Genomic DNA, 15,295 nt, shown 5'->3' with positions numbered 1-15,295 from the left:
TGCCTTCGAGGATTCGTCTGCTCCGCTCGTTCGCGCGCGGACAACTCGCGCGATAGATAAATCAAAATCTCTCCGGCATTGTGCGGTATGCGGCCGACAGCTCAGACGGCTTTGCTCCCTCCACCGTCCTTGATTCCGGGTTGAAGAAAAATGGCAGCAGGTAGATAAAGGATTTACAACCGAACGTGACGTGACCAATTTTTTTGACCGAGATTTATTCAAATATCTTCGATTCGAGGGCAATTTGTGCATAAAATGGATCGCAATCTGTGTGGGCTGGGATCAAATCATTCTATACAAATCATTTTTTATACTTTATAATTTTAAGACCACCAGTGCATAAGGAAACTGCACTTTCGAAGATTTTCTCTAAATACGAATTAATTATTAGAGAAGATTATTATCAAACGAATTCAGTGACAATAATGTGCACGATAATGAATTTAAAAAACCAAGGAAAAGAACAAATAATTATCGTGTTGAATCGAAACACATTATTCCCTAATTGTTCGCCAATCGATCGATTCAAGGCAAACAAACGCACAGAGCGGATAAGCCATCTTTGGATTCCTGCATCATACCCCTCTGCCCCACGATTCGATTCAGAGCGTCGCAGCCGATAAGGAGTACAACTGCGACATTCGTCGGACGTAGTGGTAGTTGAGAAATGTTGCTGGAAACGGAAGTGCACCGGCTCAACGTCGTTCACCGGCGACCGACCAAACAACCTCGCCTCGCTCCGACCTGTGACCTTTCCCTTTCCCTCTGGCTTTTCCACCGTAACTTTGCCGCGAACCTTAGCGTCCAAGATTTGTGGTACATCGGGAACACACGGTGGCCCCAATTTACTGCGCATTACGCCGCTTTTCCAACTTGTTTCCTCTCTCCGCGGGAATTTCCGTTCTTTTCGTTCCTCGATACCTTATCCAACGTTCTATGGATCGGTTTTTCGCCATCCGCCCACTCCTCGCGTACACTCTTCGTTCCTCGTGACCGAACTCGAATTCTTCGTTCCATTCTGTTCCAGATTTCTAATACGGAACATTGTGTATCATCATCATTTCAATCTCTTGTGATATTCGATCGTAGTCGAGCTACGTTTTTACTCATCTTGATCTCGGTTAAAAAGCTCAGCAGTTTTGATCGATCGTCTATTTTTTCCTTTTTTTTTGAATCCGTTAAAATACGCATACGTAAGATTTAAGATATTGTAATTATCGAAGTGCAGAAAGTTCGAGTTAAAGTTTTATCGTTGAAAGAAAAGGAGGTATACATTTACGATGATGCTTAACGAGTTCTTTAACTCTTATCTATAATTTCTCTACTTTCACCGTAAAGGTTAAGTACACAGATAGCGCGTTTTTTTTGTTTTTTTTTTTTTTTCCTTTTCTACACTCGCATCGCGATGTGTATCGTAGTTTAACCACGTAACAATGGAGGACGAGGAGGAGGCTCGTTGAAAGTCACTTCAACGTGACTAATCTAATTTCCAATCATGCGCGAGCGGTTGCTGCGAGCACAGTTCACTAGCTGTCGCTTCTTTCTTCTTGTACCTTCGACGCGTTTTCGTCGAGTTCATTGAGTTCTACCCGCGATTACCCGTTCAGACGGTAACGATCTGTCTGAGGAGCGAATTTAATTAGTCACCGGCACGCGCTAATGTTTCGATTGGTAATTGAACAAAAAAATGGAAGAAGATGAAAAAAGAAAAGGAGAAATTAATACTCGCGCGTGTAATGACATTCTATTCATATTTTGTTTTATTTCCTTTTTCTTTCTTTCTTTTTTTTTTAATCCGATCAAATCAACGCGGTGACTCGCCGACTCGTATTGATATTCATTTCTCGATTCAAGCACATCCACGTTTTTATTGCTCGGTAAACGTTGCACCGAGTTATTTGCACGTTATTAATTCCCTTTTACGAGGATACAAATAAAGATAATTAAATTCAAGCTCTCTTCCATATTTGCACGATTTGCAACAGAATTATGTTTCTTAAATTGTTACTCCACGTCGGTAAAATCTTTATTACCCGGCGCATAATTACAAGAGACGGAGAAAACGATCCACGTATTTACCAGCAAACGAGCTTTTCCATCCCCGCAAAAATCTCTCTCCGTTCGACGAAAAACGATCGAACGAACGAAACTACCCGGATTCCCAGTCCTCCCACTCGCCCGAACCGCTTTCTCTACCGCTTCTTCCGGTTCGAAGCCGGGTCGCGTGGAACTTCGTTCTCTTGCCGCTCGCGTTTTCCAATTCGCACCGAATGGATCGGTCGCGCGGAAAATAAGAGATTGCCGTGATCTTCGTGTCTCTCGTCTCTGCTGGTCGTGTCGCCTCTCTCGTGACTCGAAAGAAGAAACTCGAAAGAAGGGAAGGGGAGGTCCTCCGATTGGCAGGGAGCAGAAGGAAAAACCAAGAGGAAAGATGGAAAAAGAAATGAGGAGAGGAGAAGAAGGAGCGGAATCTTTCAGCCGGAATTCTTGGACGTGGTGATTCCAAGTCGAGAGAGAGAGAGAGAGGTAGTAGGAGGAAGACTTTTAATTCTCGTGACGTTTACTTCCGGCGTACGTGACCCAGTTCGTGTACGGGTTGCGCCTCAAAAATTGCATTCAACCTTGGATGCCGCCCTATTTCAACCTGTTTTCTATTCGCGCAGGATCACCTCTCTTCTCTCCCCCACGGTTTTTGACCGTAATTGAAAATCTTCGCCCTCCTTTTCTCTCTCTATCTCTCTCTCTCTTCCCTCCTTCCTTTTCTTCTTTTTTTCTTTTTCAACGCGATCGTGGGCCGCCCCCGGTGCCGGCATTTGCATAGAGCAGCCGTTGAGCGGAGCCCTCGACGCTGGATTATCGTTTCCTTTTTATCGGGGTCGTGGCATAGTTCGCGCCACGTTAGCCTGTTCAGTTGGAGAAATAGTTTCCTCTCTAGGTTGGAACGTGGACGTAAAGAGACCATTACAGGCGAATACACGGGCCATCGTACGCTGACGCTTATCCTCCAGGTTGAAACGACAAGAACCGGTTAATTAATGATATCGTCTCTCTTTCCATATCCTCGAAACAACAATTTCTTTCTTTCTTGCCCCTCCTACGCCCGGATAGCGGGCAGGAGATCGATCGAAAGTTGGCGTGGATTTCCAGGCTCGAGCTATTTCATTCTCATGGATGGTTCGCGAGAGGTCCCTCCTCCCCCCTTTAATTTTATAGAATCCATGGGATCAGGCTGTCGACGAGCGCACGACACGGTACACGCGCGAGCGGCAAGATCGATCTGCCGTTCCGCGAGAGCGCCGCTACCCATCAGTTTCTCTCCTTACGACACAGCCACCTCCGCCTCCCTGGATTCCTCGACGTAATCGATTTCCGATTTCTTAGTGGCGGCAATTTTTCAACGCTCGGTGAAAAATAACTGCGGAATAAGCCGTGTGCTTCCCAGCGCTGCGCGAGACAGAGCTCCCCTCAACTTCCCTCTCTCCCCCCCTGCTTGCATCGTTCATTTCCATCATCGTTCCTCCTCGTATCCTTATCCTCCACGACACGCCTTATTACGAGAGACCTATTGCGAAATTAGATGAACTAGGGACGAGGCTCAAGTTCGAGGCTCCTCTCGATCTTCCTCTCGAAATCCATAATTTTCTCACAACCGATTAACGAACCAAAAAAAAGAAAGAACAATAAGAAGGAACGGGCCAAAGAAGGATTGGCGTTTCATCTATTCAATACTCATTACTCTCGGCTTTACCTTTTGCCCCGTGTTAACTGTTTCCAACTACGAGACCGCGATAAAAAGGGGATAATAGGCGTCTTAGGGTGCAGAAGCGGCGGAAGGAAGAAAGGCATGGGTGGTGGAAAGGAGGCGAGCAAGCAGCTTTTCAGCAAAAAGCCGCGGTTAAAAGAAGGAGAAGAGGGTGGAGGCAGATGCGAACAGGGTGGATGGAAGAAAGACGAAGCTTTATTAAGACGTACGAAATACGGGGTTGAAGCCGTTCGCGATAATAAAACGATCTTTCTCTCTCTCTCTCTCCTGTGGAACTCGCGCGATCGCTCCATTGTTCCTCGCTAATGCACATCTCCGTACGAGTTCGCTCCCCTTTATCTTCTCCCACTCTCCTCTTCATCGACTTCTCATCCCTTCCTATTGCCACCGCGCGCTTCCGTTTGCACCCGCACTTGACCCGTTTCCACTCCTTCCTCCCCGACCGATAGAAAACAAAGTCGACACACTCGAAATCGTTTCGTTCTCTCGGCCAGAGGCGACGTTACCCACCATCTCTCCCTCCCTCTTCACCTAATCCCTTTTCGACCACTGTTCCGGCTTCCTCCGCTTTTTCTCCTCTTTCTTGCGCTCCTTTCTCCCCGATCACGCTCTCGTTAACATTCATACTCGTAGCGAGGCCGAGACCTTTTTTGCCAAGTCGACTTCGCCCCCTTCAAAGAGAGAAAAGAGGCTCTCCGGGTCTCTGGGGTAACCGTTTCCACCCCCTCCGGCCTTTCCCGCCCCAGGTTTGCCCGGTATGCACGCGCACAATCGCACCTCCATACACTGGCGACGGTATTTTCGGAGGTTAAAGTCGCGTGAAAGCGACTCGAGGGTCCCGAATTCACTTTGAACGTGCAGTTACTTAATAAGCGTCCCGGTTCGAATCGATTCTCCTCTCGGATATATTCGAGAGGAATTTTTTTATAACGGAACGTTTCATCATTCGGTTCGCGTGCTCGGACGATTTCGATGATTCGGTTTTTGAAAAAAAAAAAAAAAGAAAGGTATAACGGTGGGCAGATTTCACGATGGTTATTTCGTGTAAAGGAATGAGAATGTTGCGAAGAAGGGAGGAGAAAGAGAGAGAGAAGAAAGTATAAAGTTCCTCCGATAAAGCAGTTAACTAGCGCGAAACCCGTCTGCTTAATCGCGCCAGCCTGGCAAACTTCGTGCCTAAAGGGATGAAGCGTGTTGCGTTACAGAAGAATTTTACCAGGGTTGAGAGGCTGAGAGGAGGCGAGAAAATATCGATATTCCCCGTGAAATTCTAGAGAATATCGCGGGCGTTAAGGAAAGATTGGCGACGTGACGGGGCCGTTTCATGGCACGGGTCTATTGATTTTTTAATAAGCGCGCCTTTTTCTCGGCCGATCGACGAGATAAAGAAGAAGGGTGAAAGAGAGAGAGAGAGGATGGGGAGGGAAAAGGGAAGGAGAGAGAAGGAGGAGAGGGGGGAAAATAGGAAAGAAAAATGAAAGACAGCAGCGTGGCTCGGTAGTAGCGGGTTGGAACTTCCTGTCGAAGTTTCCCAGGCGCATTAATGCGCGCCAAATTAAACCGAAGTTTCTTCTTCGGCCGGCGAACTTCGTTAAACCGCTTTGTAAATTCCTGCCTAGCCGTTGCTCCTCGCTCTTACGCCCGGTGTAAAACGAGCCTGCGAAATATTGCGGCATCGTATCGAAGTATCGAGGTCAGCCTGACCACCGACACTGGCGTACCTCTGTTGCTTCTGTTTTTCTCTGTTCGAGTTCTATTATCGAAAACATGGTTGCAAAAGAAAGAGAAAAGGAATCTGGCGTTTTACCAAGAGGTAAAAGTTTAAAAGATAAGGCTTCGGACGTGATTAACTACTTTCTTCGAGTAAAACACGATGAATTCATCGAATTTTTTCAAATTCTTTTTTTTTTTTTCTATTTAACAACTGTGAAAATTGTGAATTATCCGCTCTTCGCGACCTCTCCATTTAACGTCGATTATACTCGTTGAAAAAAAGGGATACCTGTCGATCAACTTCAAGAAACGATTTAGGAAACCTAAAACAGCAAACGCTAACGAACACGCCATACCCGCTTCTTCTTCTTCTTCGATTCGTAGTATTTTACATCATTCGAGTACTTCCAAGCGAGAAACCGTCTTCCGGTGAATATATATGTATATATATACGGAATGTTACATAAGACGCTATTATTAGTGGTTGTACGCGCGATTCAACAAATAATCCTTATCGGTCGATTTCGTGGCTCCCTTGTAAAAAAGCGACACAGCTACCGGTGCAAGCGGGGATCAGATTATAAGCCCGTCGCAGTCGCGCGTTACATTAATTTAGTGCGCGAACCGTGGTCCTCTCTTTCTCTCTCTCTTTCCTGGCAGGCAGAAGTTGCTTCTGCATTCATTCTCCCCCTCCCTGAACTCGCGTTGGTATGCGCGGATTACAAGAAGCTCGTGTACGCTTCCTGGCTGCTGCACGCGCTTGCTTTTATAAGCGGACACCCCTCCCTTTTTTTTCTCTCCCTTTCTCTCTCCCCTCAGCCGGGGCCATTTACAAAGGCGAAATGAACGCAGTTACGTCTCTTCTCGAAACGATACGCGAACATGATTTATCCCGTCACGTGGGAAGTGAGTGATATATATTTCGTTGGAAACGGTATGAAAAGAGAAAGAATTACGCTCATTGAAAATCTTAGGAATTCTTTGCCTCGAACGATTCGTTCGCCATACGGCATACTCGCCATCGCTCGATAAATATTAGCATTTTCAGTAAAGTTTTATCGCTGTTTCTTATCGCTCGAGCTATCGTTGGAGCTAATGCGAAGGGAAATTTCATGGTATTTCGATACTTAACGAGTGTTTCGCATACGGGTTCGCGTAACGATCCTTGTAAATCAAGCTTGTGCAAACTTTTAAAGAACCCCCTCCTCCCCGCCGTATATATACTTGGTTGGCTGTGATCGGCCAACGAATTCCGCGTATGTGCGATAAAACGAAGAAAAGAATCGACCTCGTCCCATCGATTTCATATTTCTCGTTGTCTGAATCTGAAACGCTCGATTCCGCGTAATTTGCAGAGAGGCGAAGATCGGCCTCATTTACATCAGGCGCGTGGATCGTCGAAATCTCATCATTGGTAGACATCCAGTGATCGCAATTTTATCGTGGGAGATAGGATGGATAGATGCTACTAGTCGCCGCCGGCTTGTTTGCCCGACGGATGTTGTATTTGCGGACCCCGGCTTCTCTTTTGAAGAGAATTGATAAGCGCGCGTGTTCTTGATCGAATGAAACGGAGCGTGAGCGCCCGTGTTTTCCTCCTCGCGGAGCAGCCGTGGAACACCGGAATTCTCGTAAATGATGGAGAAGAGGATCGTTATCAAATGGATTATACCTTCTCGAAATAACTATGGAAAAACGTGTCGTCGGATTTGGTTTCCATTACTTGAATTGGAACATAAAATTATGGTATTTAACTTGAAGTATAAATATAGAACACGGTATAAATCTATATATATATACACAACGCGAATTGATCATCACATATCTGCCTTTTATCCAATACGAGACAAAAATAAATTCCTACAGTATATTTTTAACGCGATAATTCAATATTTCTTAGATTCTATTCCAGCTTTTCCGATGCAAAATCTAAATATAATCGGATAATAATCTCGAAGAAACATTTTTCATTGGAAGGGTTGATAAATTCCTCTGGAAAAAATTGCATCCCTCCAAACTTCTTCGCTTCGACGATACGTACGTAAAAATCCTCTCGCCTCGACTCGACTCGACTCGTTCGAAATCCATCCAGATCCACTCCGTTTTTACACCGGCACTATATCCCCCTCTCCTCCCCCTGGAACGGCCTCGAGAATACAGCAGTTTCCTTTATCGCGCGAAAGTCGCCCCCTAAAAATGTATAACGATAGTGCTCGCGCTCGCCCGGCTAACCGGCCGATAAAATCGAAATCGTAAAACTGCGAAAACTTCTCTCCCTCTTTCGCGGAATGGACCGGCGCGCGAACCAAATTATCTTTTAAACTGTCCTCCCCGCTTCTCCTACCATCCCGTAATTCTCGCTTAAAACCGCGCGCGTTTCGATTCCACTTCTCGCGACCCGACCCGACCCGACTCGACCCGATCCGATTCGATCCGATCCGATCCGACTCGGCTCGCCTTTTCTCCTACGGTCACACAATGCGTCGTTAACTCCCCCACTCCCCTTATCCACCTTTGTCGGAGGGTAATTTTTATCCGAAGCGGGTCCGGTTATCGGAATCGTTATCGAGTCGCATTTAAAAAGTTTGTTGCCCGCTCTCCGCGCCATTGTCGGTGGCGCGCATTCCACCCGAGTTACGTAGCCGCGGGCGGCGCAACTTTAATTAATTTGGCCGCGACGATCGACGCCTGTGAATTCTCCGCCACCTCCTCCGATCGCACCGTTAGAGATCGGATTATAAGATTTCGACGGCCGTGTTTGCTCGCGCGTTCGCGTGTCGTCTCCCACCGATCTCGTCTCTGGAAACGAGTTCGAGTTTACTCGCGATTTTGCTAGAAATGAGATCGTGGACACGGTTTTTCTCGAGTCGAGGTCGAGCTGGTTAGAAGAAGAAGGTTGATTGGGGGATAATGGCTCGTCGACTTTGTCGACTCGCGACTACTGCTACGGTTCGAGTCATCGTTGATCGGGGAATGGATGCGTCGGGGTCAGTCGGGTAATTAATAACGGGGATATTTCGAAAGGACGGGGGGTTTCTCTCGATGTTACCTGGACGTTGTTATTATTTCGCGATATTTTCATTGTTTTCTCCTCTTGTGCGTACAGTTTGAAAAGGCCATTCCGTATATTACGGTTCGCGAAGAAGGGCTTGAATGGAATTTAACGCGAAACACGGAGTTATGGAAATGTAAAACAATAATCGGGGCCGATCGAAACGTCGATTTACAATACAATATCTCGGATCGGAAAGCTTTTTGTCTCTGAAAAATAAAAAAAGAGGAAAACTCGATCTGGACGAATATTTCGAAAGTAAAAAAAAACTGCTCTTTTCGCTTCTTCCACAATAGATAATTACCAATTTTGTGTCACCAATTGTCGGCACGTAATTACCTGTTAGTAAACCACTATTATCCATACGTATACTTTTTCCAAGCGTTGACGTAATAATTGCATCCAGTCAATCCAACAAATAATAAACCGCGTACAATCGCAAAATTCACCCGTACCCCAGAATCAATACCCGACTACACGAATCACATCCACGAGAAATATTGAAAATCGAGACACAAAATGAAACCTGTCGACCAACCCTCTCCTATACAACGCGCGTGTACAACAATGAAGATAGAAAAAAACAGAAAAAAAAAAAAAAAAGAAAAGAAAAAAACGATAAAAAACGGTCGGATAAGGCCAAACGGAATCGAGATCGATGCTCGGCTGCAATTAAGCCGATAATTGAATTACAGTTAACCGGTTATCGTTCCACGATAATTCCTGCGCGAGGAAGGGGAGGGGGATCTGTTGCAGGTACGCGCGTCTCGCGGATCGAGTTCACGGCTCGCCGTGATCGGTCGAGCGGATGGGAGAGGATCGCTTGGATTCCTGGCAGTCGAGAGCGAGGAAAGGGTGGCCTTAGCTGACGCAATTAAAGCCGGTTACATTGTTCGCAGGGAGAAGAATGAGGGACAATACGCGTACACACACGATTATATCCTCTGTTTTCGCATTTCTTCGTTCTTGAGGGAGGAATGGGGAGGAATACCAGTAACGCGTACACGCACAAGCTGCGTTTCGGATAAAAACGAGAACATATTCGAAGGATGATTTTTCGGGGAAAAAGATATCATGTATCGTATACATCGTGGATCGATAGTCAGTCCCTGTTCTATAAATTTGAAGTGACACGAGCAATCAAAGATTGCGATCGAGCTATTTAATTTTTAGCGATAGTTATTCGTTAATGAAATTATTTTTTATATCGATTTATATCTAGTTTATGAGACAACTTTACAGCATATATTATCCACCCTCTATCTATTCGCTTTGGATTTTTACTATCGGTATGAAGTATTTAATAAAAAAAATCAATTCAAGCGAATCTAAATCCCACCATCTGTCGTGTCTCGAAAACTGAAACGAATCCATAACTATATACTGTTATGATATATATACACGCATGCAAAGTCCATGGATTTTTATCTGGGACACCTTGTATATACGTCTCTCCTACGTTCCGAGCGATTCTTTTCGTTCTCGAGAGGGGAACGCGCGTACGTTTCTCGAAGAAGGAGGAAGGAGGAAGAATTCTTTCTCGAGTCCCTCGATCGGTGAAATCGGGAGGGTTGTGCGCGTTCGCGTCCCGTAAGAGGCGCGTAATAAATTGCAATTAAACGGGCGAGGAGGGCCCGTTTTTAGCGGCGCGACTTTGGGAGATTTCGCGGACACGCGTCTCGACCGCCCCCTTTGGCGGGGGACCACACAACGTGTCCGATTAAATTGCGCGGCTGGTCGCGCGTTCGATCGCGAAAGACCTCTTCATTAGAACGATTCAAATTAGCTGTGTCCTCTGAGTGGAGGAGCCGGTCGCGAGCAATAACGGGCGCGCGACCATTCGCGATTTTAATTGGCCGAGGGAAGGAGGCATTCTTCTCTTTTTCCTCGCGAATCACGCCACGGATACGATTCCGCGCTTCCTCCTCCTCCTCATCGACGCTGCTTCTTCCATCCACCACCGACGCGATGGTGTTTGTTATGTTAATTAAAACCGGTTACGAGTTACTTCCTCCCTCCACCGAGGGACGACACGCAACAATGCTCGCTTAAAACCGAACAAATTTAATGCGCCGTCTACGAAGGTGCGTCCCCTCTTCGATTTGACCAACCTGTAACTAATCCTTATGTGAGGTGATAACCCTCTTCGATATTCTTCTGTGTATTTTCAGCTATACGTTGATTGTATTATAATATAAAGCTTCTTCCGTATAATTGTTCGGTATATATATATATACTTTTGCCATCAAATGTATAAAATATAAAAATGTATTGGAAAAGTCGAAGATTCGATTTCCTTTTTTCTTTTTTTTAAGATCGTATTCGTGTCGTATTTGATATCTATAAAATGTACCGTTGAATCTTCTAACTTTGAATAAAATGACGCGTATACGGGAGTAGTGGCGGATACAAATCTACTCTAGTTGTTCTCGTTTCATCGGAGAGAGGCCGCGAATACGAGCGGCAAATGTACGAAACAGTCTTTAAAGGACCGTAAAAGTTGTAGTTTAAATTTATGACCGGTCCATCGATCACCACCCGGTAGCCCCGGGCTTAAGACAATTTCCCGAGAACAGATGTCTCTGTTCCCCGCGCCCGCCCTCTCCGACAACGAAACGGGAACGAACCACCTCTTCTCTGAGGAACGATACGCATAATTCGCGCGACGTCTCTCGACTTTCGACGCTCTTAGTCCCGGCTTCGCTGCACCTTCTCGAAACGATCTCGAAACGAGAGAGGAGGGGAAGACGAGGAGAGAGATATATCGAAATTCGCGCACACCTTCCCGATACCTTTTCAGGAGACCTCTTCATTATGCGATCCCGATGTTTCCGTGCAATTAAGTCGGCTTGCAACCAGGTAGGCCCGTTAGTCGGCGCATGTTACGACCGCGTAATAAACGTCCCCCGGAAAAGTTATCGCGTCGCTTCGTTTGAATTTGTGATCTTTTTCAGAATGGGCAACCTCCCCCTCCTTCGTTCCTCTTCGCTCGCCTCGAGGCCTCGATACTCCGCCTCTCTCTCTCTCTCTCTTCTCTCCCCTCTCGCGCCGTCCGATAATAAAAAAGGGTCCGAAATCACGCGCTGTTTAACGACTCGGACCCGCAAGAAGCTCTCGCCGTAAAAGCCTCTAAAATCTTGGCCTATTCCGCGTTAAAGAATGTACAAGCGCGTTCTCAATGTAACGAAAACCTGGCGCGCACGTCCTCCCGTGAGGAATCTTGCTATATTCGATCCGTTGCCCCGGGATCTCGATAACGTTAACCGGATAATATCCTTGTCCCTTCCGCCCTCCCTTCTCCCCCGGTATGATTTCAAAGAGGTCAAAGAGATAGGGAATTGCTTTAAAGATTTCTTTAAAGTGGTCGCCCGTATCCGAGAAGGGAACTCGAAGGGATAAAACTTCAACTTTGCGTAACGCCTGGTGGAAAAATGATGCGGTGGATTTTCGACTCTCGAATAAAAATACAAGAAGATAAGGGGAAATAATTTTCATATATATATATATTTTCGGAAGCGAATTTATTTTTCTATTAACGTTTAACGATCGGGATATAAGTCCACGGTTGTTACGAAAAGATACTCGATATCGTTCCGATATCGACACCGAGTATCGGTTTATCGGTCAATCCTAGATGAAGCTGATGAAACGTATCGTTCCCAGGATACGGCTTGCGCTTCGCTACGAATATCGGGTCACGAAAGTTTAACGCCTCCGTTATATTTCTATAAATTAGAAATTTCCACCCTATTAAAAAAAAAAACGACTCTCCGCCTCGTCGAGCGAAAATTCTTCGTCGCCTTTTCCGTCAAATAGAATCGAACGGCCACGTATCAAAATCCATTTTCCACTTCGAATGAATAATACGATCGTCGAGTGACTTCTGGCCGGACGTGCAAATATTTCTTTCCATGGTGGAAGGACGTGGAGAGAGAGAGAGGGAGAACGGTGTCGGTGGCGGCGGTGTGCTGCACGCGGCGGATGGTATATGTGAGCAGCGCGCAGGGAACAATCGGTGGAATGGGGGGAAGAGAAAAGACGAGCGACGAGTGCATTCCGAGACCCGCGAGAATGAGGCGCGAGCATCGAGCAGGTGGTAAAGGGAGGTAAAGGACGACGGCGTAAGACGGAGGACAGAAGGTGGACCGGGGAGGGAAGGTCGGCAACCCGGCGTTACCGCTTCACAAAGACAAGAGGAGGCGAAGACGGCGAAAAGAGGGAGGCAGAGCGGCGGCAGGAATGCCGAGGGAGGCGGTGGCAAGGCCCTCCTCTGTGTGTAGTGTTTTGCGCTTTTCAAGCCATCCTCGCGCGTCAACCTGTTTCTCGTCTCCTCGCCCTTCTCTCTCGCCCGCTTTCTCCCGCACCCCGCGCCCGTAGCCCTCCGCCGTTTCTTTTCGTCGCTTACCACCGTCTTTTAGCCACGAAAAAAAAAGAAAAATTCTCACCACCGAAGAAAAATTTATTTCGACAGCGGGGAGCTGCCGCTTGGACGTCGCGCCCTCGCCCTCGTTGCTTCTCTTTGTACGTAATACGGATATAAACGTACTTCGTTCCTTCTCGCTTCGAGAAAAAAGCCTTTCAATTCCGGTTTCGCGTGCAAACGGATCGGTGTTTAACCCCGGGTCGAAAGGGATATTCCAAGATTTTTGCGTTCAACCAAATACTCGGACGAATATTTCGACGAATATTTTTAGGTCGGCTATGATTCACGGCTCAGGTACAAGCGACGTGGATCTCGGGGCATCGCAGAAGCTTCTATTTTTCCCTTCCATCTCGTCGTGTGGAAGAGAAACGAAGGCGATTCGTCGGTGTCGTGAAATCGGGTCTCGTAAAAGGAGGAGGAATTGTTTGCTCTTGCTCGTGGATTGGCTTTTTCCTACCTTCTCCTTCGGCGTAGAGAGAAAGAGCTCGAGATTTTTCCTTCCTCTCTTTTTTTCCTTTTCCCCTTCCTCTTTTATTATTCGTTCGATCGTTCCTCGGCAACACGCGAAATCTCGTTTTAATCGAGTTCAAACAGGGGTCCGGGCGGCCGCGGCGGTGGCAGTCTCGGTCGGTGCAACAGAATTTTAACGAGCGGACGCTTCCGATAGGCTCCCGCGGTAATTTGAAAGCGTCAGAAAAAGGCAGAGGAGAGCTCGGATCGATTTTCGTGGAGAGAGGTTGAAGGGAACTGGGTCAACCCGCCGTAACCGAGGTCTCTACCCGTTTGGGTAGAACGGGGAAATCGTGGTCCGGTGACGAGCCATATCGCGTGTTTCATCCCATCCGGACGTCGAAGGCGGACAATTAATTAGCGGAGCGGAGTTTGCGCGAACTTCGTAAAACTGGGATAATTATTAATGCCTGTCTATTATACGTCCGATCCCGCTCTATAAAAGCCAAACGTTCGTTGGCTATTGTGCGCCAAACGATTTATATCATCAGCGGGGGAGTCATATTCAATTCAACCGGAATTTAAATATTTCGCGCGAGATAAATGTTACGTTTTCGTCGTTCGAAGGTGTGAAATATCCATAGCGAGGATGAACCGTCTTTCTCTTTCTCTCTCTCTCTCTCTTTTTATCTCTCTATGAAGAATCGGTTTTACACCCGTCGGTCGTGATCGACGTCGTAATTGATGACCAGATCGAGGCTCGACTAGGCGCTAGGTTGCTCGAGGAGTGATCGTTGCATGGGGCACGGGGCGCGAAATGACGAGTGACTGACTGTGATTGCGGCGTGAAAGGTGAGAGAGTAAATTGGTCGGTGGTCGAGAGTGACGAGAGCGAATGGGGCACGTAGGTGAATCGAGGATGAGAAAGCGAACCGAGAGATCTCTCGACCTCGTAATAATAACGAAGACATCAAAATACTTGCGTATAAAATAAAGGCGTTGACCCACGCTACGACGTATAATAATTCTTGCCGGGACAATGAAATGTGAAATCGGATTTATTACGCGAGACATTCTGTGAGAATGGCTCGTGAGAGCTACGAGCCTTTGATTCGTAGGTATCGTAATTCGTTTATATATAGACATGTATATATCTCCATCCCTTCGCACTCTTTAATTTGTCGTTCTTTTCTTTTTTTATCCCGGCGAATTTCAGTCCATCGAAAACGCGAATCCTGGGGTGAGATCAATGGGAATCGATGTTCTCAAAGCAGTTCCAACAACCGCGCTATCTCATTTTTCCCCTCCTTTTTATCCGCATTACAACTGGGGGATAATATTTCCACGCGAAAAGGGGATGAAAACGGATAGACGGAGAGAGATAAAGAGGGAAAGGGATGGAAAAACAGCAGGGCTCGAAATACAAAGTATTATACAATATTTTCAACGCGGGTGGTGAGCGACGAAAAACTGGAAATCCGCAAAACCAACGGATCGACGGGTGGTACGATAACGCGCCGCGAGTTCTCGCCAATCAGCTTTGTGCACTTTCGCTCGGCGAGCAGAGCGTGGCAAACGTGGAGCGAGCGGAATCGTTCCCTCTACCCCCTTCGTTTTTTTCCCTCCCCTCCTCCTCCTCCGTTCTGCCTCCCACTCCACGGCCCGGCTTTTATTTGTCCTCCTTCTTTTTGTACTTCAAACGCAATTAGTGCAGTCAACGCTGGTTGTGCGCGCCGACGGGGGGATTATAATGGCAGCGTGTGCACTCGCGCGGCTAATGAGATCCGGAAAAATCAGGCCTTCGGTTTGCGCGCGCCCGAGCGACGCTTGTTAAATGACGCTCGTTTGAAGCAGGCTTCCGTGTTTTCGGCCACGACCGCTTCCCTCCTTTTCC

General features: G+C 46.9%; 1 protein-coding gene across 14 annotated transcripts in view; it reads left to right on the top strand.

The window, feature by feature from the left end:
• LOC108002419 (latrophilin Cirl) overlaps nt 1–15,295 on the top strand; it is a 361,012-nt gene that overhangs the window by 130,228 nt on the left and 215,489 nt on the right. The window lies entirely within an intron of this gene.

This window comes from Apis cerana, linkage group LG1 (assembly GCF_029169275.1).
Source record: "Apis cerana isolate GH-2021 linkage group LG1, AcerK_1.0, whole genome shotgun sequence".
In the NCBI taxonomy this organism is placed as follows: domain Eukaryota; kingdom Metazoa; phylum Arthropoda; class Insecta; order Hymenoptera; family Apidae; genus Apis; species Apis cerana.
The sequence above is the reverse complement of the archived record's forward strand: the minus strand, read 5'-3'. Positions and strand labels throughout refer to the sequence as shown.